General features: G+C 33.3%; 1 long non-coding RNA gene across 1 annotated transcript; it reads left to right on the plus strand.

Moving 5' to 3' along the window:
* The first annotated feature begins 416 nt into the window (after window positions 1-416).
* On the plus strand, window positions 417-1,335 carry LOC149572768 (uncharacterized). Its single transcript, XR_016359974.1, has 2 exons — window positions 417-729; window positions 1,064-1,335. It is a non-coding gene; the product is annotated as an uncharacterized LOC149572768 (long non-coding RNA).
* The last annotated feature ends 22,817 nt before the right edge of the window (window positions 1,336-24,152 follow it).

The raw sequence follows: 24,152 nt of genomic DNA on the forward strand, positions 1-24,152 counted from the left end.
ATATCCTTGTCAGTTGCTCCAAGTCCATAAAGATTATTGATAATTGAAGTTGGTTTCTCCATAGATAATTGAATGATCAACTTGATTGCTATTTTATAGTCAACCCTTTTCAAAAAGCAATGACTTAACACCTATATTATTTCTAAAACTTTTGAAAAACACCATCTCATATCATGATTTTGAATTTAACCTCCTTATAAAGATCAACTCTTGAAGATGTGCCTAAGAACCCGAGTCCCACCACCATCATAAAGTGTAGACTAGGTCATTCAAAGTGGGGCAATTAATAACAAAAAAACAACTATTAATTTCCACTAACATTCCTTTCTGGCCATTCATTTTAGTGTTGGAAGAAGTTACTCGGATGTGCCCTAAATTGAATTTACAATAAATAAAACTTGGCGGTGATTCGTGTTAGGGCTCCCAGAAATTGCCTGGATATGTCCCTTTATTAAAGGGTTTTCTGAAATTACTTGGATCTGCACCAATTTCATTGCATATAAACTGGGTGGAAGGGTAGAGTGTGAAGGCAGTGGATCTGCGGGCAATGGAGCGAAGTGGAGAAGAGGATAGGAGGCGATGTGACGTAGCGGCAGGCTGTTAAGTGTGGGCGTCTGGGCAAAAGATGGCTGCTTGCCTTTCTCTTGCCTGAACCGCCCATACCTGACCTCCTCCCTACGCATCCCCTTCCTTTCCACTAACCTCTCCCTTCTCTCAGTTGTTTTAATTGTAAGTCTCTCTCATCTGTTCTATTACTGTTACTTTCTATAATTGTTGATCGAAGACGAGGGTTTTAATGATTTGTTCAATAACCTAAAGCTTTTAGTTTGCTAGAAGCCATTTGAGAATCTGCCGTTTTACTCAAGTTTTCGAATTAAAGTTTGCCGAGTGCTATTCAGTGTTGCTTTTCATTGCCTTTTTAAATTAATCCTGACTGATGCGTTCTGGAGGTCTTGTAGGGTAATTTTTAGTTTTTTTAGTCGATGGGGTTCTATTATGCTAATGAGGGCAAGTCTCTTGAACATGTTTAAATATTATTTCTGTTTATTGGTTTGTTTATCAGATCGTGTGCCATCGTTTCTCATCGGGATGAATGATATGTTTAATGGTCGAGATTCGGCTTTGTTTGTCTGTCTTTATGATCATTTTCTCCTATCGGATAAATGATATTTCTTTTTATCAAGATCTGATTTTGATTTTATACTTCGTTTTACATCATGTTCTATTATTTATCATTTTTAAAGTGGAGATTGGACTTTTTTAAAGTGAAGATTGGACTTTGTTGTAATCTCGCTTGCCGGATTATTTTAAATGACATGTATTTTCTCTGGTGAAGTGTTGATTTTCTGTTGATCTATTATTATTTTCGTGTGTTAAGTGTAGATTTTGTACTGATCTGTTTTTAGAATTGTTATCTATTATCAGGATGAACAAAATTTATATTTTTTTGGGTCAAGATATGATCCAATTTTGATCAGTCCATTTATAATTTTGATCCTTTCATTTTAGAATTGTTCTATCTAAATGATTTTGTATGCTTTATCATTTATTATTGAGTTGAACAATATATACGTATATTTTGGATCTAGATATGGTTTTTAAGCATGGAATGATATTTATATATTTTTATCAATATTAAATTTTGGATTGATCTTTTTGATAATATTTTGTCATTTATTATTAGAATGAAGGAGGATTCAAATGTAAATAAAATGATAGATCATCAATTAAAAGTTAAATATAATAGTTTATAATTTTGATCTTTTCATTTTAGAATTGTTTTATCTAAATAGTTTTGTATGCTCTATCATCTATTATTGGGTTGAGCAATATATATATATATATATTTGGGTCTAGATATGATTTTTAATCAGATCTTTTGCAAGGAATAATATTTATATATATTTTTATCAATATTGAAATTTGCATTGATCTTTTGGATAATGTTTTGTCATTCATTATTAGAATGGAGGATTCAAATATAAATAAAATGATGGATAATGAATTAAAAGTTAAATAAAATGCAAGAAATTCTAAGATAAATTAAATGATGGATAGAGTTTAAATATAAATTAAATAATCAGATCATATAATGCGATACATAAAATTTATGCGGTTCATGTGAACATAATTACTCAATCGCACTCTATTATCTATTGTCAAAGAACAGATCGAAAAAGAGCAATCTAAAACATTGAGGATTGATTCTCAGTCAAATCTATAAAATTGACATTGGATGCAACTGATAATTTCTTCCTTATTTTGTTAGTTTTTTATTGTCCTTCAAATATGATTTTGATTTTTCATATATCTGTAGTTTCCGCTGACTGTGTGATATGCTTCGTTCACTCTATATAGTCTATTTCTTGTAAATGGATTAGCCGTTGCATTTATCATTTAAAGCTGTTAAATGTGGACTTGAAAAATAATCAAATAAATTATGTCACCTGTTAGTCAAATGATGCCAGGAAAAGCTCAGAGCCTTAAATGTTATGATTGAATTGTGTACTAGTAAATGCATTTAGCTCCGCCTCATTTTGTTTTTCATAGAAATGCTGATAATTTTTTATATGCTTTGAATGCATTCTTTGCACCTGCTTGATATGCATGTCAACTGTTACTGCACATCAACCAACTCAATGGCTATCATGCTTTAAATTGTCATAAATTTGATTCGTGTGTATTGAGTGCAGCAATAAATGCTTTTTTGTATTATACTGTAGTACATTGTTAATCCATTCCATCTATTCTACAAATGGAATGATTGTAATGAAAAAATATAAAATTGGATGGAGGAAGTGTGCGTTTCTCTCAAATCATACGAAAATTTCAAAAACACATTGATTTTTTACAGCAGTTTCTTACTAAAGTTTGTCTACATGACAACATCTTACCTTGCATTTCGCCAACGTATTCTAACAGGTAAAAAGAAAGTGAAAGTGGATATTTCATTTAATTATCCTTTCAATAATAACAACTTGTTATAACTGCTAGTATTGTGTTGTAAAAAATAATCTTGATTAAATTAACATTTGAATACTAAATCAACAAATACAATTATTGATGACTTGTCAAATTTTTGGAGATCAAATCAATAAGAACAAAGTAGATAGTCTTCTTATCAAAGTTCAGTTTGATCTAATCCTTCTCAGATTGAGTCATGTGTATATATTTCACAATCATATCAAAAACTAGATACGAGTCCTTTGCACCTTTTCCTGTAATGAAATCAATTCTATCAATATACGCTCAATTTTTATTGAGGATTAATCAGGGTTGCAATTAAGCAATTGGAAAACATGCTTTGATTTATAGGCAGTCCATACACTTGTACATATGGTAGCACAACACTCTAAACTTTTTTCGTGAAATTTTTTTTCCTTTGCTTGTTTTATATCTTAGTACAAGCTTGAATGCTAGTAAGGGGTGTTGTGACATGGTCTCAAAATCCTCTTCTTCATAAAGGATTTAGGTAAGAGAAAGAATGCAAATGGGGTTTTCTATAAGTGCATTAATGACCGCATTATTATCCCCTTTATATATTTGATATCAAAATCATAGATGGTTGACAATGAGGATTTGTAGATTATGAATCAACTATTCCATTGTTATACATTTTTTTTTGACATATTTGATGTCAAAATCATGGAGGAACATGTACATGAGGCTTAGTAGAAAATCAACAAGTATTCTTCAATTGCTACAACATTGTTAACTACCTTTGCATGTTTGATATCAAAATCATGCATGAACTTTATATGCCTGTCGTTCTTGCCAATAGGAAGACCTTCATGCTATTGTGATTTGTTTGATCTACAATTTTTTCACAAATCAAAATTTGTCAAAATTTTGTTGAAATATGCATTATTGCCAATACTTGTTTGCCATACAAAAAGAACATTCATTAAACTTCGAGTTTTCTTCTCTTAGATGTTTTTGAGTGTTTATTTTGAATCAAGACAACCATAATACCTTATCTTGAAACATCTATAACAAAGTAAAAAGAAAACTCTAGAATTGCAACAAGCTACTCAAAAGTTTGTTGGTGTTTAGGATCCAAATGAGAATGATTCTATCCTTGTTAAAGGTCTCCAAGTTGTGATAATCTCTTTGCAAAGCCTTTCTAATAGCTGGATGGTCCCACAAATCTCCTTAATTGTGTCAAATTCTTTGGTTGAGATGAATCTTGTATTGCTTTAGTCTTCTCCTCACCCATGCTAAAATTGTGTACTAACTTTGAATAGGAAGTATAAAATTTGAGTCAACCAAAACTCACATTTGGAGATTGAACATAAGGATTGTTGCCCTAGTATACCAAGCACTTCACCTAAATGTTTCAAATGATTTTGCCATTATATAATTAGACTATCATCAAAGAAAGTCTATTAAGTTTTTCTCAATTGTAGAATGAATACTTGTTTGTGCATATATTTGAAAGGTTGTTGGCCTATTGGATAGGCTATATGGCATGGCTAGTAACTTATATAAGGACAATGCCTTATTTTGTGCACATCTTATTTGCTTACCTTAATTTGATGGTACCTTGAACAAAAGATAGTCTTAGAAAAACACTTGGCTTAATGAAGCTCATCAATTAACTTATCAATTTCTTGTATGGAGTATCAAAATTGTCATTTTATTGAATGCTCTATAATTGATACACATTGTCATGGCCCCTTTTGTTTTCTTGACTTATGCTAAGCATGATACAAAAGGGTTAGAAGTAGGCCTTAGATGCCCCATATCCAAATAGTTATTTGATTGTCTTTTTAATCACTTCCTTATGCCTTTGGGTGATATTGAGTATTCACATTTGGATTTTTGCCTTCCTCTAGCTCAGTCATATGTTGACAACTCCTATTTGGTGGTAGTCCAAAAGATCTTGCCATGCTTGTTAAAATAGATTGATTTTTTGTATATCTAAGTTGTGTGGCTATAATGAAACATTTAGTTGCCCATGCAATTTGTATAGATCCCTTATTAGACAAGCCATATAGAACTATGTTCTTACCATTCTGTTTGAATGAGAACTTCATGGTTCAATAGATTAAGTATAGCAAATAAAATTCCTAGAAGCGTTTCAATATCCATATTAATATTATATGTCATCCTTCATTTTGTACTCTCCCATTGTTGACTCCATTTGAGTAGTTTTCTCATTGACAAATTTAACATCAAATCCCTCTTAAGCTTCTGCCTCTAATCCCAATCTATTAATCAATTCTTCATTAATGTATTATGAATAGCCCAACTATCAATAAGAATTGTTGACTTTCCCCCCTTAAGGATCCTCTAACATGAAAACCATTATATTGTGGGGCACTTGAAAGTATAGACCTTCCAAATGCTCCTTTTCTCTGTGTTTATGCTCATCTTTTCTACCTCTTTTTCAAGTTCAACCTCCTCATTTCTTAAATTTGCATTGTAAGCTACCTCTGTGTAACTTACTTGTCCTTTACACAAACCCCATGTCCTAGTTACAAAGACTCTCAAGAAAAATGTTGCTCTTCCTCATAGCTCATTCTTGATTGACATCACTTGGAGGGTGATGTTGCATTCTTGGAATAAAAGTTGTCCCTGACCACTATCCTCCAAATTAACAATTCTTGTGATGGCTTCTTGTAGCATATTTGGGTGAAATGTCCTTACTAAACCTTTGAGAGATTCAACTAAGTCTCTAACAAACAAAACTATGAATATACTGTCAATTACATGAGGAATGTTATCATGTCACACCCTTATTATGTCATGATATCACCATTTTGTATACCAAAAATAGGGTATGCTTCTATAAACCATTACACTTGAGAGAACCCATGGAAGAGAGAGTCTCAAGAAGTGGCTTATAGCTTCCTATCTATAATGTGTAGGGGCTATGAGATGGTGGCTCTCAAATGAAGCTAGTTAAAACAACCTTTGCAAGGTGCACCATAGAACAAAAGATTTAAAGGAGTAGAGGCAAGAGTGCCAATATCCAAGAATCAATGAAGTGCAATGTAAATGCAAGCTATTCTAAATGAAATGCAAGAGTAATCTTTTAAGTATAACGAGTTATAGCCCCCTTAGTTAAGCTATGTGATCTAAGATAGTGCATAAAGGAAAACTAAGCTATGAAGTATGCCACGATGCAAGCAAAATGAAGACTAAGCTAGAATGCAAGAGTGCTTGAAGTACTCCAAAATCACCAAGAAAATTTGCAACATAACCAATGGCATAAGAGTGTAAGAGATGAAAGAGCGAGGAGAGAGCCTCCTTTTAAAGACAAATGGATAGTAGACAATAAGAGGCAAAATCAAGGGTGAAGAAAAAGCCTTGAGTGATCCATGTGCACAAGAATCTTACCTAAGCAAGGTCAACGTATATGTTTAAGAGGCAAAATATGTGTGGAGGAGAATAATGATTCCACCCACCTTGGAAAGTGTGCCCCTCATGAGATAAAACTATTCTTATTTGTACTTTTATAAATAGGAATAATGCTTTTTATGTGCACACTTAGGATAAGTGGAATTTTGGCAACTTTATTTAATTAAAAGGGAGCAAGTTTTTTTGATTAAATAAAAGATTTAGGATAAGGTGGTCAAACCATAGGTTATAATCGAATAAATAACCAAGTGATGATTTGATAAAAAATAAGTATTGGATGAATTAAACAAAAAATGCTAGAAAAGGGGGCTCATACTCTAGATGACTATTTATGGGTGATTACATTTGCCCCTCTTTGACTTATGTGTGATTGATATGAGAACATATTATATCAAAGAATGAATAAGCCAAGATGATAGAGAAGTCTGACTCCAAAGAACATAGCACATTGAGATAGTTGATCTTGAATGCATAGTTAATAAGCAGCGGGACCTGAACATAAGGAGAGAGATAGATCCAGAGCAAATGGAAAGGTCAAGCATATGCCCTAGAGAGATAGGTAAATCAAAAGCAAATGGAAAGGTCAAGAGTACGCCCTAGAGAGATAGGCAGGTTAAGAGCAAATGGAAAGGTCAAAGCATATACTCCTAAGAAATAGTTGTATGGCAGAATTAAGTTGTAATGGTGTGAAAGCAATGGTAGAGTATTCTTGCCCCCTTTGGATCGAAATCGAAATGAGGTAGAGGAGATGCAAAAATGAGATAGATATGGTCAAGTCAAGATAAACCAATGTCCATGATGAAAAATAAGAGATTAATACCAAAGAATGACCACAGAGCAATGACGATATGCTTTAGTTTGACTAAGTTTGACCAAGAAAGGTAAAACATTAGAATTAGGTGAAATCAAATGGAATGGAATGAATAAGAAGAGTGAGAGTAAAAATCATGAAGAAATGAAGAAGACGAAGATTGCCTTAAAAGGATCGAAAGGTTAAGTCTCAAAAGATTAGTTAACTGTGTAAAAGAAGAAAGAAATTTAAAACACAAGTTTGACTAGCAAGACGAACCCAAAATTTGATTTCCATCCCAAAGATAGATTCAAGATGTTGAAATTAGGTATAGGTGCAATTTTTGCAAAAATCCAAAGTGTTAAAAAATTAGGTCAAAATTGGTAAACAAAATATATAAGGTGTCCATAATGGTAGATAAATGTGATGATAAGATTAACCCTTTTGAAGACAAGAAAGTAAAATATGGTGAGATGATAAGATCAAAGGAGATGAATATATGGTTGAGAAGAATCAAGGAGATGAATGCAATTGACTGACACACCCACGATAGATAAGGAAGATCCTCAAGACTCAAAATGCTAAGCTAAGCTAGAATGAACTCTAAAATGCAAGCTAGTATGCAAATGTGCAATTGCAAGGGTTATTTAAGTAGGTCCTAGTTTTCATCATTGAGCCTTGTTAGGGACATTGAAAGATTATACAATCATCACTAGTGCGAAGTATGATGATATTAATATGATCTATATCAGATAGGAGTGTGGGAACCCAACCTAGGTATCAAAGAGATAAAGGTCAAGATGATAGTGTAGTTAGATTACCTAGGTTTAATGTAGCAAAATTATGCTTGCATCGAGACACAAAATGTTGAGATGACCATATGCACACACTTGCAAAAAATAGACAAGAACATAACGTTGTAGATCCTAAGTGTTAAATGGGTCAAGAAAAATGCTCAAGACACCTAAAATCTAGCGAAGTACACCCACAAATGGAAATCAAAGGAAAATATGCCTCATGCCCCAAGTCCTCTTAGTTCATAACATTCTTGAGAGACTATTAGGGATGGAACACTCATCAAAGAAATCATCATAGACAACACTCAAATAAAATAAGTCAACAATTCTCAACCAATTTTCAGTTTGAGTGCGTGTGAGAAAGTCATATGATTGTCTTCATTGGACTTAAGTTTGCCAGTGAGAAATATCACAATTTGCTAGACTATAGTGAAAATATCCAATAAGTGTTGAGAAACACTCAATGTCAAGAGCTGCCAAAGAAAACCTAATGCAACTAAGAAACCTTGATAAGCGTAGACAGTTCATGCCCCCTAGACATAGACAATAGTTAGTTCCAAGCTAGGCAAGGCAAAGCACTATGAATGTATGGTTTGGAGCGCAAAGCGAGATGCCTATAAACACAAGTGCAAGGGTCTCAAGTAGCACATGTTTCTAGGTTTTCACCACTTGGCAAGATTTGTTTTTTGAATTTTTGAGAAATTTAATTTAGTTTGGTGATGCATCAAAGTGCCCATTGCTAGGTTTTTGCTAAGATGATCATTTTTAGGTCATTTTTTGTTTTAAGGATTTTTTCAGCATCATATATGATTTTTCTTGGATTTTTTTCAGGACCATAAGGTATGTACAAGCTCTGAAAAATGAGAGTAATAAGCATAAACAAGTAAGATAAATTTATTAGTGTCCAACAAAAGATCACAACACAGGTCTATGTGACTAAAAGCTTACAACCAAGAAGACAAAAAACAACCAGAGCACCAAATGATGTCTACAAAAGAACAAACACAAACACAAAAACAAAAGATGAAGAAGAGAGCGAGGGCCGCCCTAAAAAGGATTAGGGATCCTTCCTCGAAGAGACAAAGTCCAACAATGAATGATACACATGTGGGCGACCAAGGGCTTTGCACTATCATTGAGTGCTACGAGAGGAGTGTTGCTAGTAAAGAGGCACACTATGGGGTCTCATTGTTCTGGAGTACATGATGTTAGGGAAATTGCACAATCGCTTCACACCTTGAGTTGGAGATAAGGGTGAGAAGTAGGATGTGATAAGCTATACAGGGGCTTGGCTTGTGGGGAATGATGGTTGTAAAGTGTGGTCTCAAAGTTGTATAGACTCGCAGAGATAGAGCGCTTAGAACTTCTTCAGATGTAGTATGTTGATGGGCTCAGGGAGTTGTTCTCCCTTGGCTGTAGAGAGCTGATAAGAATCAGATTTAAAAGCAATAGTAACAATATAGGGACCCTTCTAGTTAGGTTAAAAATTGCCCTTATGTTCTCTATTTTTCTGATTCTATGGATTATCTCTAAGGACAAGGTCACCAACTTGAGACTCCCTAGGATGAACCTTCTAATTGTAGTTAGTAGACATCCGTTTCTGAGATGCTCTCATGTTGTCAAAAACAACGTTGCAACATTTATCTAGGAGTTCAAGCTCTTGTATTCACATAGCTCTATAATCCTCATTTGTAATCAACCTTTTTAAGGAGACTCGAAAGAAGGAATCTCAACCTCTAATGGTAGAACAACTTTACAACCATAGACTAAAGAAAAAGGAGTCGCCCCAATAGACGTGTGTATGCTAGTCCTATAAGCCCATAGTATAGGATTAATATGTAGATGCCAATCTCTTCTAGACATATGTACAATTTATGCAAGATTTTGAGCAGTGACTTATTAGAAGCTTTAGCTTGACTATACCCTTGGGGGTAGTAGATAGAGGACCAATGTTGTTTTATCTTGAATTTCTCGTAGAGTTGCCTAAAGTCCTTATTCTTGAATTGTTCTCCATTATCAATGACTATAGATGAGGGAACACCATAGTGACAACTGATGTGATTTAGGACGAAGGGAGACATGATTCCCTATATAAGCATAGAGAGGAATAACTTCAACCTATTTAGTGAAATACTTAGTAGTTGTAATGATAATCTTGTGTCCGCTAGAAGAACTAGTATCTATCTTGCCAACCAAGTCAAAGGCCCATTGCTGAAAAGGCCAATGTGTGATAGAGGGAATCAACTCACGCACAAAAGCATGAATCAACTTACCATGGAGTTGACACTTCTTGTAGGACTTAGCATATCACATGGCATCAACTCGTATAATAGGCCAATAGCAACCAACCTTAAGCAGTTTTCGAGCAAGTGCAAGGCCATTAGAGCGAGACCTGAAATGCCATCATGGATTTCAGCTAATGCTCGTTTAGACTCATTCTTCTATAAGCACCTAAGTAGCATTTCATCTAGACTCTTCTTATACAAGTCACCAAAGATGAGGGTGTAGGAAGAGGCATTACGAATGAGTTGGCGTTTCTCATTGTGTGTTAGATTGTCGGGAACAATTTGGTCACGTAGATAAGAATAGATAGTGGTGTAATGAGAGTAGTAATGAAAAACAATAATACAAATGACTTGATTATTAGGGGAATCGTAGGTAGGGTGATGTAGCTCTTCTACCACAAATTCAAAACGAAACTCGTGCTCTTGCAATTGTAGAATGGATGCCAAGGTAGCCATAGCATCAACAACCTTATTTTTAGCTCAAGGAATTCGTTGAAAGATAACAAAAATGAAATAAATCTTCAAAGCATCAATCAAGTTCTTGTAGGGAATCAACTTGTCATCCTTAGTTTGATAGTCATTGTTGATTTGATTTATGACAAGTTATGAGTCTTCAAAGATATGTAGCTTAGTGATTTTCCATTTAATAGCCAACTTGATCCCATTTGTGAGGGCCTCATATTTTGCTATGTTATTTGTGCAAGGGAACAATAACTTGTAGGACGTAGGAATAGTGTATCCATGGGGTGTAATAAATAAAATGCTAGCACCAACACCTTTTGAGTATGTGATCCATCAAAGAACATCTTTCAAGTCCTTTTAGTGACATACATGATAGATGAATCTAGAAAATATGTTTTCATAGGAGCATTGTCTTGAAGTGGGAAATTAACGAGTTGGTCTGTAATATCTTGTCCTTTTATATCCTTATGTTTGACACACCAAATGTCAAATTAGAAAAGAATCATCATCCATTAAAAAAGTTGACATGTGAGTGCAACTTTACTTAAGAGGTACTTAAGAGGATCAATTTTGCAAACAAAGTGTGTAGTACGAGCTAGCATATAGTGTCAAAGCTTTTGGGATGCAAACACTACAATGAGATAAGCATTTTCAATGTTGTTTCAATTGATCCCATAAGAAAATATAGCTCTTCTGATATAATATATAGATCACTAGTTTCCATTTTCATCATGTTGTGCTAATAATGCCCCTAGGGAAGTAGTTTTAACTAAGATGTACAAAATTATAGGCTTCCTCGGAATAGGAGGCATGAGAATAGGAGGCTTGGCCAAATATTTCTTGATTTGATTAAGGATCTTGTCACATTGTTCGTTTCAAACACATGTAGATCCCTTATGCAATTTTTTGTTAAAGGCTTGTGATCTATCATCCAACTGAGAAATAAACCTCGTTATGGATTGAAGATGTCCTTGAATACTTCTTAATTAACTAATAATGCAAGGAGGTGACATTTCTATAATTGCTTGTACTTTTTTAGGATCAACCTCAATGCCCTTAGTAGATATGATGTAGCCTAGCAATTTTCTAGAACTAACACCATAGGCACATTTCTTAGGACTTAACCCAAGCATGAAATTGTTCCATCCAGTCCAAGATCAAACTCAAATCATCCAAGTGAGTATTCTTTTTCTTAGACTTAGCCAAAGTGTCATCTACATAGTCCTCCATGCTTTTATGCATCATGTCATGGAAAATGGTTGTCATAACTCTTTGATATGTAGCAAAAAGATTTTAAGTCCAAATGGCATGACATTCAAGCAAAAGGCACCCCATGCATACATGAAAGTTGTATTCTTTTGGTCTTTAAGAGCTATCTTTATTTGGTTATATCCTGAGAACCCATCCATTAAGTAGCACATGTCATAGCCCACAATCATATCCACTATCATATCAAAATTAGAGAGTGGAAAATCATCTTTAGGGCAAGCTTTATCTAGGTCTTGAAAGTCAGTGCACTTATCCAAAGTGTCATCTACATAGTCCTACATGTTTTTATGCACCATGTCATGGAAAATGGTTTTCATAGCCCTTTGACATGTAGCACCAACATTTTAAAGCCCAAATGGCATGACATTCCAACAAAAGATACTCCATGCACAAGTGAAAGAAGTCTTCTCTTGGTCTTTTGGAGCTATCTTTATTTGGTTATATCTTGAGAACGTCCATTAAGGAGTATATCTCATATGCCACAATCATGTCCACTATCATATCAATATTAGAGAGTGGAAAATCATCTTTAGGGCAAGCTTTATTTAGGTTTCAAAATTTGATGCATTCTCAAATGGAATTTTATACTTTAAAATAGATACGATATTTGAGATCCATTTTGCATAGTCTATAGCTTATATGAATTTGACACTCAATAGCTTTTCTAATTCAACGTTTACCAAGAGGGCAACATGCAGATGCATCTTTCTCAATTTTTTCTTAACGGGTTTGACACCATGAGCTATAGAGAGATGATGCATGATAAGTTTAGTATCAAGACTGGGAATGTTTGCATAGGTCCAAGCAAAGTTGATCTTCTTCTCATGGAAAAACTGAGTGAACTATTCCTTTTTTTCAACTAGCAAAGATTGAGCCAGGTGTATAATTTTTGGAGACTTGTCTATGCCAAGATTGATGGGTTGCATGGGCTCAATCAATAATGATGATCTATCTTGAAAGTATCTAGGCAGACTACAAAGTACCTCATCCTTAAGCACCTCAAAGAGGTTTTCACTCTCAGATACATCTTTATTTTTACTATTTTTAGGCTCTGACATCGCCATAAAGTGGTTTTTGCCATCAGAGCACCTCTTTTTCATTTTTATTTTGTGACTAAGGTACTTGATATCTATTTCTGTCATGTTGATAGTCGTTCAATAGTGGAAGAGATTATAAGCTCAATTGGGTTAAGATAGCAAGTGATCTCATAGCCATTTTGAAAGGATAATAGCATAGATTTTTGATTTTGTATAGATCAAGTAACGAGATCATGGTGCTTGAGTGATAGCAAGGTGGATGGTTCTAGATTGTTAATGTGAAAGGAATCATCTCTATTGACAAGAGAGAATCTATATGGAATTCTTCAAAGGTTCCCAAATCAGGGTAAGCCGTATGAGAATTAGTGTGGTCCACTAAGGCGAGTTGAGAGTCCAACTCGTCAACCCCTATCAAGGACTCGTCAATTATGTTGGTTTGGTTAGCATAAGAATGTATAACATCTACCTCCAACTCATTGGATGCAATTGAAAGGGAATCCCATTAATATTCACCAAAGTCAATTCTTTGATCACATTCTATAAGGCGAAAAATGTTCCTTTTGATTCAATCTCTATTAGGATCCTCTAAATCTAAGTCATCAAACTCTTGATATCTAGTAGTAGAGGCCTCAACACTATAATCATTGTTTAGTTCATCTTCACCTGTAAATAATGGAAGTAAAAGACACAAAATCCTCATCTTCAAGAGTAATTGTTGTTGGAGTAACAACCAAAGTTTCCTTTCAAGATTCACAACATGGATTAACCTCCTCTTGTGTTCTATAAGTTGTGTGGTTGTATCGCATGTTAATAGGTCGATCTTTTAGTGCAACGACAAACATGACGACTTTCAAGTTTCTAACTATTGGTATCAGAGCTTGGTCACAGGTTTGAATCTTCTCAGGTAACGTTGAGGGGGGGGATTGTTGGACTAACATCCAACATATCCCTTTGAGATTCACAATGTGGATTAACCCCCTCTTGTGTTCTATAAGTTGTGTGGTTGTATTAGACATTAATAGGTCGATCTTTTGATGGAGCAACATACAAGAAGGCTAACAATGGTGGCAATAGGTTGAATTTTAGCTTCTGAGTCACTAGTAGTGAAAGGTTCTTGATCATAGATATGTGGATTGTTATTAACAATATAACCTAAGTCAATAGTGTCCATGCTTTTGCATCCATTGGTGTGACTCATGGGTTCAATAAGAGCATATTTACTATCAATCAAGGGACCATAACCTAAATAACCCATCTTTCTAAGGAACTCTTAGTTTTTTCTATATCTCTTAAGAGAAATAGGAGTTGTAAGTGTAACCTCATCAGATGCCTCTTCTTCTTTATAGATCCAATCTATAATAGCTACGAAAGAAGCGAAGAATAAGTGGACATGGCTATTAAAGTATAACAACAGTAATTAGGTTGCAATCATATTTAAGAACTAAAGATGGATAATGGTATGTAATTTTGTTAAGGAGCTTTAATGGATCTAATATAGAAAGATGGTGCAAAATACACATCAGTTTATTTTTGTTACTTTCTTACCATTGTGATAGTTGAAATCCATTGAAAGGGTGGCCCTAATGGGTCTATTGCATATCCTTTAATATGGTGGAATTCTAAGATTAAAGAGTCATCCTTCAACAAGGTCACTCCTAACAAAGTAAAGACTCTAATAGGTCTAGATGAAAATCCTTTAATAGGGTAACACCTAATAATGTTTTTGTAACTCTTAATTAGATAGGATCCTAACAGAGCATATTTCAATAGAGTACAAAATATTTGTGAGCACCAATCTCATATCATAGTTTTTACCCAGATCAGGCTTCCATGAGATAAATACTAGATTTATTATTGTGTGAATGTTTTACTATTATGGATGTATGTTTAATGAGTAGTTAACCAATTATGTTGTTATAGGTAGAATTGAATCTTATCAATAATAATATTGAAAGTTGATATATTATTTTAACTCATGATTACTAATTCACCCCCCTCTTAGTAATCAATCTTATACCTACAATTGGTATTAGAGTTTAGGTCCCTGAATTAGAAGCTTAACTTCTTAGGGAAAATATCTCAAAATGTATAGGAACTATGCACCAAAATTTAATAAGTATGAAGATGATTCTAAAATGTGAGTTAGCAGGATAAAATTGCACGTATTAAGACTTGTAGAGAGAGTATATCAATACCTTACTAGAGAATATGTGGAGAAAACTAATACACTTTATGAGACACACAAAAAGGAAAGATCGATTCATAAAATTGCGATGATAGAACTGGCTAGTACTTTGAATAAATCTGAGTATGTTGATATCCAGATTCTACCTACACTCAAGTGGACGTGGGAAAAATTGCTACAAGTACATGATGGAGATGAACATCTTCTAGAAGAAAAATTCAAAGGACTGAAAGGAAAGCTAGAAGCAATGAGAGAATGCATGATCATGAGACCATTTGTCAAAATGGGACAAGAGTCAAAGAGGCTGTTGCAGTTATCAAAGGAGAAGATAGAAAAATTGAAGAAAGTGAAGTTGTAAGTAAAATGATGAGAACATTACCTAATATGTATGTAATTAGAGTTTATACTATACAAGTGTTAAGGAAAAAAGAAATGTTACTATTAGATTTCTTATCGACAGACTAATAGTGTTTGAGCTAAGTAATCATGACAATAGTCAATTGAATATAAAAATTGTCTTTCAATCTTCAATAAGTGATGGAAAACACAGAAAAGGAAAATATGTTGATAATGATGAATATGAAGGCTTAGCATAAAAAGAGAAAGATTTGGAGGAGTAGGCAGATTTGATCACAAAAGTGTTTCCTAAAGGAAATGGTATATATAAAGGAAAGATCCCTATGACATGCTACAATTATAGGAAAATTGGTCATTTCACACACAGGTTTCCCAACAAACCAAAGAAAGGCCATAGTGGAGATAAAATGGACAAATGCAAAAAGTACAAAAACTTTGGACAAAAGTCAAGAAAGTATGTTACATAGTAGAGGATGAAGAAAATGAATATGATATAGATTGAGATAACAATGATGAGGAAATAGTCTTTGTTATTGCAAAGGAAGAGTCTTCTACTGACAAGAATGATATTGGTGAGGAGAAGGAATCACTATCAACTATGAATAGGAATAGTGATTGGATCATTAACAATAGTTTTTCTCATCATATGACTAGAGACATCGATTAATTTCTAACAATGGAGAAGTGTGAGGGAGGGTTTGTCAAGTTTGGAAATGGATCACCTTATGTCATCAGAGGAAAAGATACAATCACTTTAACTAATGACATTACTTGTGATGATATTTATTATGCAAAAGGTTTGTAGTATAATATATTGAGTGTTTTGTAGTTGAATAACAAAGGTTTTAGATTTGAGTTTAGCAATAAAAAGTATGAGATATCGAGAAGAAATAGAAATTTGGTTGCTATTAGTGAAAAGAAAAGAGGTAATCTTTTCTAGTTAAACACTACACCAAGTCGTCATCTAATTACTAAGATTGAATAAAGCTAGTTATGACATAAGAGACTATGTCATATAAATTTTGATAATGTAGAGAAAGTTAGTAAAAATAAAATTCTTAGGAGAATGTCAATAGTGAACAAACTAGAAAATGTTGTTTGTAAGAAGTGTTAGTTTGGAACGATGACTTGTTCAAGTTTTACAAGTAAATATTACTCAACACAATACATATTGGATTTAGTGCACACAAATATTTGTGGTCCTACTGGTCATGAAAGCTATTACGAGGACAAATAATTTATAATATTTGTTGACAACTATTCAAAGATGATGTTTGTAATGTTATTAAAGACAAAATTAGAAGCTTTTGACATGTTTAGAAAATATAAGGAAAGAGTGGATATAGAAACAAGAATGTTAAATTGTCATAGATCATATAGAGGAGGTGAATTCACATCTAACATGTTCAATGAATACTGTGAGGAAAATTGAATCAAGAGACTGTTGATAGCACCAAGAACACCCCAATAGGATGGTATCATAGAAAGGAGAAATAGATCAATAATAGAAGGATCAATAATTTTTTTAATGTCAAAATAAATTATCACACAAATTTTAGAGAGAAGCTACCGACACAACAATCAACATGCTTAATTGGGTATAACTAAGAAAATGAGTGAACAAGAAACCTTATGAAATTTGGTATGGACGAACACCCAATTTTAGTTATTTTAGAGTCTTTTAAAGAAAATGTTATATTAAGAAGGATGAAAGAAGTGAAAAGTTTGACAACAAAATCGAGGAATGAATATTTCTAGGAGACTCAACCAAGAGTAAAGCGTACAAGTGTTGGAAGTTAAAGACGAATAAGATAACTGAGATTGATACTGTGAATATAGATGATTTCTCATACAAAAATGAAGAATATAGTAGCAAGAAACCTAATTAATAGAATGAGTTGATATATTTTGAACTTGGAAAGATAGAAGTTGAAAAATTGACTATAGGTACTGATAATATTCAACAACTAACAAAACATCAACCGATAACACTACATCAAGAAAAAATGAATGAGGAACAAATTCAAACATGTAACTTGTTAGACCAAGGCATATATGACTCACAGATATTTTATCAAACATAATTAGAGAAAAACGTGAAGGAGTACTAACCAACAATCAATTTAGAGAAAGGAATACTACATGTTTATTATCAAAAATAGAACCCAATATGGTAAACGATGCATTAAGAGATGATGATTGCAAGCAAGCACAAAAAGAAGAACTAGAAATATTTGATAAAAATGTTATAGGAACAAAGTGGATTTTTAGAAACAAGTTAAATAAATATGGAGAAGTCATTAGAAACAAGGGAAGATTAGTTTGTAAGGGTTATGCACAGGAGGAAGGATTAGACTATGGAAAAACATTTGCACCCATTGCTATTTTGGAAGGAGTTGGAGTACTACTAGCATATGTAGCTTCTAAAAGTTTTACAATTTACCAAATAGATATGAAGTCAACATTTTCAAAATGGAATACTAGACAAAGAGATTTATATTGAATAGTCTAAAGGATTTGTTGTTGAACAAGAAAAAGATTTAGTCTACAAATTACATAAAGAATTATATAGATTGAAACAAGTACTAAGAAAATGGTGTGAAATATTGCACTCTTACTTAATCAAGATTGGATTTGTAAGAGTTGGTGACAACTACAATTTGTACATCTTAAAATAGAAAACAAAAGTAAAGCGTTAATTGTTGAAATATTTGTGGATGATATAATCTTTGGAGGAGATGATGCACTAAGTAAGTCATTTGCCAAGGAAATAAGAAATGAATTTGAGATGTTTATGGTTGGAGAGATAAAATTCTTTATTGGACTCCAAGTACAACAACAAACAAATGAAATCTATGTAACTTAGTCAAAACACATCAAAGAAGTACTAAAGACATTTGGGATGGAAGAGTCAAAACTTGTCAGTACACATGGTTATCGGTTGTAGGTTATTCAAAGAAGATGAATCTAAATAAGTAACTGAAACCTTATACATGTCAATGATTGGAAAGTTGCAGTATGTTGCTCATAATAGACCTAGCATTGCTCATGCAATGGGTGTAGTAGCAAGATTCTCATCACAACCTAAAGAGTCGCATATGACAATAGTTAAAAGAATATTACGATATCTCAAGGGTACTAAAGAGTATAGTTTCTGGTATAAAAAGAAGAGAGATTTTGATCTCAGCGTCTACAGAGATGTAGATTGGATAGGAAACATTGATGATAGAAAAAAGTACAAGTGGAGGAGCATTTTCTTAGGAAACAAACTAGTTTCATGGGCTAGCAAGAAACATAACTATATCTTACAATCAACTTTAGAAACTGAATATGTTGTAATAGTAATTAATCATCAACACTTTGCATGGATAAAGTAGACATGAGAAGGTATATGAGAAAAAGTTGAAAAACCTATTGTTATACATTGTGACAACACACATGCTATCAATATATCAAAGAACCCGATAATGAACTCAAAGACCAATAACATACAAATAAAGTATCATTTTCTAAGAGAATAGGTATAGGACAAAGAGGTTATATTATAATACATTCCTACAAAGGAAAAAGTTTCTAATATATTTACTGAACCATTATCTAGTGAAAGTTTTGAATACTTAAGAGGTAAATTGGGGGTCCTACCCTTATAAAAAAATGACAAGAAGAGATGCATGTCACATTAGTTCTTTGTGAGATTCACAACTTATCATTAGCATGGACTGATGAAAGTGTGGGCTAGTCAAAGGAGGAGTGATCTAGCAAGGAAATACATAAGCACATCACAAGAAACAACCAGAGGACAATGTACTATAGGTTTGACACCTTTGACATTGTTGTCAAAAGGGGAGAAGTAAAGATAAGAAAGAAGAAAATATAATGAAGAAGCATAAAAGAATAACATACAAGAAGACCACACTGAATGAGGGAGATCAATAAAAGAAACTAATTATATTTCTTATCTTAACAATTCTCCATCAATGCTAAAGTGGGAGATTGTTGGCATGATTGGTTTGACGAGTTGCTGATGGAGAGTAGAACTAATTGATTGCATGATAATTAGTTATTTTATTTTTCATTGATGTCAAACTACTTGGCATATTGTTTTGAATTGTTACCATATCATTAGATGATTACTATACATAAATTTTTAGAGGGGCACATAAGTATGATTATGAGGAACATATCAAGTAATAGTTGGAACAATCAGTGGGAAGGAATTTAGTGGTTGGATTGATTATTATTTGAATGCATTTTGCATTAGAGTATATATAAAGTATAAATTTTTTAAATACATATCTTATTTGAGGATATACCCTATTGGAGACTATATGCTTTATTAGTGAAAGGGGAATAGGAACCTTATTGGGACAAATAATACCTCATCAGGGTTAAAAGGTATAAGGTACATAAAGTCAAATTCAATATTAGAGACCATAAAGAAAAGTAGGATGATGCATGAAGAATGGAGTAATGACACAATAATCAAGGTAGAGAAGATTATTCAAGAAGAAACAAAGAGGATAATAATATTGTGCCGCTAGAAAAGATGACATGATGGAATTTTGATCATTGGATATAGGTTTACGTTTTTATATTTTGAAGAACATATATATAAGGGAAGAAAGAATAAGATTTAGGTATTGTTACTAAGAGTATCATATCTGAGAAAGAAGAAGTGAAGAGGATATTGGACAGGGCTATTGGAGCATAGAAATAGTTATTGAGTTGTGATCATATTTGAGAACTTAAGATGGATAATGATATGTAATTATTTTAAGGAGCTTTAATGGATCTGATATAGCAAGACAATATAAACTACAAATCACATTTTTGTTGTTGCTTTCTTACCATTGTGATAGTTGAAATCCCTTAAAAGAGTGGCCCTAATCACTCTATTGTAAATCCTTTAATAGGCTGACATTCTTAGATTAGAGTGTTGAAATCCTTTAACAAGGTTACCCCTAATAGAGTAAAGACTCTAACAAGTCTAGAGGAAAATCCTTTAATTGGGTAACACCTAACAATGTTTTTGTAAACCTTAACTAGACAAGATCCTAATAGAGCATATTTTAGAAGAGTATAAAATATTTATGAGCACTGATCTCACACGTGATATTCACCCAAATTTGGGTTTCTATGAGATAAATAGTGGAGTTATTATTGCGTGAATGCTTTACTATTATGGATGAATGTTTAATGAGTAGTTAACCAATTATGTTGTTATAGGGAGAACTAAATCTTATTAGTAAAAATATTGAAAGTTGATAAATTGTTTTAACTGGTGATTACTGATTCACCCACCCCCTCCCTCCTCAGTAGTCAATCCTATGCCTAATTGAATACTATTAGGTGCTTTTTTCTATCCAAAATATCAAATCATATCTGACATAGCTGAGTATTTCTTGGATTTTTCTCCTAATGAATGCCATAAATCCATTTGATGGAGATAGTCATCTATTCTCATTTTACGTAAATAAACATTTTTCCCATTAAACTTCTCAACCTTCAACTTACTCTTGTTTTCCATTACTCCCACTCAACTATGAGACCTTCCTATAGAGAATTATTGAAACAACCTAGTTTGATACCGCTAATTAGGGTTAGAAGACATAATAGTAACATGAAAATATAACAAATAATACAAGGGAATAAAGAACACATGTAATGCCCCATCCAAAAATCCTTGGAACTAAAGGGTTAAACATGCACTAAATATTTATTTCCTTACTAAAGTTACTTAATAGAAACATAGAGAAATAAGTACAAGTAATGAAACATATAAACAAGAAATGAATCACATGGAATATGTCATAAACAACATGTCCATAAACACAAGCATAAGTATTTCTAATACTTCCAAGAACATCCCAAGATGAAAACCCTAAACTTATGATGATGTACACATGTTTTGATAATAAAAAATAAGATCCAGATAACTGTACATGAATCAAAAGAGGGAGATACTGATAATCTATCTCTAATATGATAATCATATTAAGCCCAAAGTTAATGTTCCTAGTAAGGTTAGACATACATGTTAATTTGGAGAACATAATCAAGATAAGAAAAGTCTTTATGATTTTGCATAAGATAAGGCTCAAGATGACGATCATAGATCTACAAGATACCAATCAAAGGCCAAATGAAAATCCCATTAAGTGAATCTAGTACCACAAGCTAATTAGGGTGGAGACACCAAAATCTAGTAAAAGATGCCAATTTGTCTATCCAGATGCCAAAAGGAAGGCAAAGATCCCAAGTCATCAATGTAGATGTTAAAATTGTAAATGCCAAATAAAGTAGTGAATCTAGAAAAACAAACACAATCCAGTGAGGGCATAGATGACATCCTACATACACAAATGCCAAAATACCCAGATGACAAAACATAGATAACAATTTACCTAGATGCTAGAATATAGATGCTATTCTACTGAAATATTTTTTAAGTCTCTTACTAAAGATGGCATATATGCCAGATTCGAAGAAGAGATGTCATTTCTAAAATTTAAAGAGAAAATATGGAAATAAAAAGCTTAAAAAGGTGCAATCGAAGAATAATTGAAAGAAAACAACCTCCACATTAAGGAGTATTAGATATACACAAATTGAGCTAATTCACTCAAGTACATCAATAAATAAATGATATCAATATACTAAACTAGATGACAACATCAATACCTACAACATCAAAGCCAATAAATACAACAACCATCTATGCAATAGATATAGTGAGAGTGTAAGCTCCTAACCTTACAATTGAAGAAAAAATTTCTCTACTCACCAATCCCCAGAAGTGGTATAGTTTAGCAATGGCTCCCTACCATGTGGTACCCACATACCCAATCCACCATGCTAAAGTGACTTAGCTACAGTCATATAGTACACTCAAGAAATGGACACACACATGCCATACAATAATGCAAGACTCAAGCTAGCATAATGACCCAATAGAAAAACGTCAACCATGCATGGATCAAGTAAGGAGAGATCACTACACAACTAATAGATTATGAAATAGAGAATCAATAATGGAGTGTCATCACACAACTCAGAGATCCTATGTGAGTTCAATCTGTCCTTCTCTCATCAAGGATTCTATACTAAGGCATTTCAACATTCAAAAATGGCAAGGCTACTTTGTACTGTATATACATCCACATATGATGACAAGATACTACACTATATCAACATCCTCAAATGATGGAAAGGAAAGACATATCATATCTACATCCTCAACCAACAAGGTAGTCTTAAGACTCTCATTAATATTCCATTAATTTTTCTCCAATTTATTGTTTAAGGTTATCAATTATTTATTAAGAATTCAAGCAAGGCTACCTCGAAGAGCCACTCCATTCCAATACTCATACTCAAAATAATCCAAAGTCATAAAACCTCAAAAGGCAGTTTTAAATCCCTAAAATGCACCAAATAAATCAATTGGTCCAACCCAAGGGTGCATGTTGAGTAGGGATCTTTGATCTTGCGCACTCAATGTGTTCATCGTGTGATCTCAAACATCAATACCACACAATCAAATATGATCAATCGAGCATAGAGGAAAAACCACAATAAGAAAAAAGACACAAAATATGCATACAATAAACTTAACCAAGAACTTTAAAGGGAGCATGAATTGTCCAAAAATCCAAAAACCAAAAAGTAAAAGCATGGAAAGGTCAAAATCATAAAGGACAAGCCAATCCAATATGAAGGATGATTTGAACAATATTTTTAGAAAACTTGGGTGTCACACAAAATAAGGAAGCACTAGTAAAATTGGGTCAAATTTTCATGGAAATTTCTTGAATGTTCAATGATAATTGGTTAATTGTTTGACCAAGATCGTCATTGTAGTTTTTTGGTCATAAATTTGATGACCACATAGAGCATCGATCTTTTGATGCACACATAATCTCAAATGAAACCCAAACTTGGTGTGGGAAATCCATTGGCATCATCAAAAGTTTGACACCTATATTTCTTACAAATAAATACTAGATGGCCTAGCCATGAAATAGGAAATCCATTGCTATCATCAAAAGTCTGATTCCTTCCCTCATCGCAATAGAAGCCAAAATGATGAGGGCACAACCCAAGACAAAATGAACACAATAAGAAAAGGGGAATATTATTATCAAAAGTGATATGCTATTACCTTCAGTACAATGAAAATAGACTCAAATACATGCCCTATGGGATTAGAATGTTTTCTAATTTTGGAGAAAAATCCTCCTCACAGTACCCTCTCCCAAACTCCACCAAAATTGCATTTATAATGCCAAAAATATCCTTAAGTAACCTGAATTAGGTTTAGGGTTAGGAACACATTTTAGAATATGTCATTTGGCATCCACCACCAAAATAGAAGGTTCTAGAAAACATGTTAGAAATCGGTGTAAAATTAGAAGAATCTAGAAATTGTAGTCCAACTTCCGAGAGGCATAACTTTTGATCTGAGACTCTGATTGACAAACTGTTCACATTTTTAGAAAGCTCTCCAAGCGCTCTATATTCTTATGGACAATCTTTGTTCATCTCCATTTTTTGGGCTCGTATGAGGCCGTTTAGTGTCTCAAATCTAAATTTGAAGTGCTCTTAGGG

Source organism: Cupressus sempervirens, chromosome 2 (genome assembly GCF_028749045.1).
Source record: "Cupressus sempervirens isolate cs-2001-9-10 chromosome 2, ASM2874904v1, whole genome shotgun sequence".
NCBI classification, from domain to species: Eukaryota; Viridiplantae; Streptophyta; class Pinopsida; order Cupressales; family Cupressaceae; genus Cupressus; species Cupressus sempervirens.